At 40.8% G+C, this 2,461-nt stretch overlaps 1 long non-coding RNA gene across 1 annotated transcript in view; it reads right to left on the bottom strand.

Moving 5' to 3' along the window:
* Positions 1-9: 9 nt before the first annotated feature.
* The window catches only part of LOC103728800, an 8,338-nt gene continuing 5,886 nt past the window's right edge, over positions 10-2,461 (bottom strand). Inside the window, exon 3 of the long non-coding RNA XR_001872299.2 lies at positions 10-832. This is a non-coding gene — a long non-coding RNA (uncharacterized LOC103728800). The remainder of the gene's footprint in view (positions 833-2,461) is intronic.

Genomic DNA, 2,461 nt, shown 5'->3' with positions numbered 1-2,461 from the left:
ATGTGTCCTTCCATATGAAAACCACTATTTGGGGGATAGAGAGATGGTACCCAACTGAAAACTGCTCTTCAGAGAACCTGAGTTACATTCCCAGTATCCAATTTGGGTAACACACAACTGCCTGGTACTCCAGCTCCAGGCAATTTGGCACTCTCTCCTGGCCTCTGTGGGCATTCATACACACATGGCATACACTTAGCCTAACAGACATAAGTACACATAAATAAAAATCTATATAAAACCACCATTATTTGAAACACATGCTACTACTTGGGAATATCAGTAACCAGTCTATCCATGTATAAGAAAACATTCAGTACCCAGTATCTGTTTGGTTCAAGTTGAGTAACCTAATAAAATACTCTGGCCAATTTTAACTGAGGTATAAGCTTGAAGGACTGATGTTCTTAAAAAAAAAAGAGAGTGCTTGAATCTAAACAGTTCTGCAGTTCAATTAAATGTTTACAGTAAAAAAGAGTGCCAAAGGATACAGGCTAAAGTGACTGTCTTTAAATAAATCAGTGTTTCCAATCAGAACACAAGACTGAAATACTAAATTATAAACTACATAAATCACTAAGTTTAAATATGTCTCTGTTTCTACTGATTTTAGATATCAGCTCAGAACAAGTAATAGCAGTTATCTGATTAGGAACAGTGTTTCATAGTTCCTAAGTTGCTTTCATATTAAACTGGATATAGTACAAGTTATTTAGTATTATTATAGTTATATTATCTAGTAACACATACCAATAAAGGAAAATAAAATAACCTTGACATCTTGAAATGAAACAGGATCTTGTCCATGGATTTTCATTAATTCTTGTATGGCCTATATTTAATGGAAATAAGTATGTAAATAAAAACATCAAATTCACATCACCCCCTTCTTCCCCCTCTAGTTCCTTTCCTGTAAGACTACAAGTCTCACTCATCTTCCTTCTCTTGTCAGTCTTAAATTTCTGACTTTGTTTTACTTCCAAGTGAGAATAACACTCTGAATCTACTATTTCCCTACCCTACGCATCACTGTCTACTGAAAGAAAAAAAAAAAAACAGACAACTCTCAAACTCCTCCTTTTAAAAACAAAGCTGGGCACAGACCTGTAATCCTAGCACTGGGGAGGTAGGAGATCACAAGTTAGGTCATCTTATGCTATGTAGCAAGCTTAGGGCCAGCCTGCTACATAAAGCTTGTTGTAGAACACAGACCTCATCTCAAAAACCAAAAATTTTAACAACAACAACAACAAAAATCACTGTAGAAGCTACTGCCTTTCACGCCATTCATTTGGAAGCTAAAATTCCTGGTAGTCAACTATCTTACAAATACCTACATTCTTTGAGGTGCCACTAATCAGAGTATTCCCAGGGGATACTTTTATAAAATAAGTTCATGCTTGAAACATGTTATTTACTGTGTATACGGTATGTTCATGTGTACGGGGATATCCATATGCCCATACATGCATGTGTGGAAGCCTGAGGTTGACAGCAGATGGCCCTGGGTTCAATGCCTAACACCACAAATAAAAGAGAAGGGGCTGGAGAGATGGCTCAGTGGTTAAGAGCCCTGATTGTTCTTGCAGAGGACCTGGGTTTGATTCCCAGCACCCACATGGCAGCTATGAACTGTCTTTAACTCCAGTTCCAGGGGAATCTGAAGCCCTCTTCTGATCTTCATGGCAATGCATGGCCCTGGGTTCAATGCCTAACACCACAAATAAAAGAGAAGGGGCTGGAGAGATGGCTCAGTGGTTAAGAGCCCTGATTGTTCTTGCAGAGGACCCGGGTTTGATTCCCAGTACCCACATGGCAGCTATGAACTGTCTTTAACTCCAGTTCCAGGGGAATCTGAAGCCCTCTTCTGATCTCCGTGGCAATGCACAACATGTGTGCACTTAAATACATGGAGGCAACACAGTCATACACATAAAATAAAAACAAATACTAAAACAAAAAAAAGTAAAATGATTCAGGCATGTCACAGTCTAAGAAGGGAGAGCTTCATTGCCTGTACTGACGGCTACCTTTGCTGCTTGAGTTCTGAAGAGTTAGGGAATGCCTGAAGGCGGTGAAGACACCATCCCTCTGCACCCACCCTTAGACAGTCTTATCAGGTGTGTCCTCTCCTAGCCTAGGGGCCTCTGGGTCTAGGCACCGGCTGACCTGGAAGTGGTCTGCCAGGTTTGTAGGGGGTTAAGGCACCAGGTCTGAGCAACCACCGAGGCTCTGGGCAACCTAAGGTGGCTATTACTTTAAACAGCCTTTGGTGCAGTAAAAAAGTCCCTTATGATATTAGGGTTGAATTATATATAAATATCCTCCTTGAAAGGCTATGTTGCTGGATGTGTGGTCCACACCTTTAACCAAGAGGCAGAGACAGGTGGATCTCTGTGAGTTTGAGGCCTTGGTCTATACAACAAGTGCCAGGCCAGCCAGGGCTACAAATAAGACCCTA

This window comes from Nannospalax galili, unplaced genomic scaffold (genome assembly GCF_000622305.1).
Source record: "Nannospalax galili isolate Female #2095 unplaced genomic scaffold, S.galili_v1.0 scaffold4192, whole genome shotgun sequence".
Taxonomy (NCBI): Eukaryota; Metazoa; Chordata; class Mammalia; order Rodentia; family Spalacidae; genus Nannospalax; species Nannospalax galili.
This window is presented reverse-complemented; position numbering and strand designations above follow the sequence as displayed.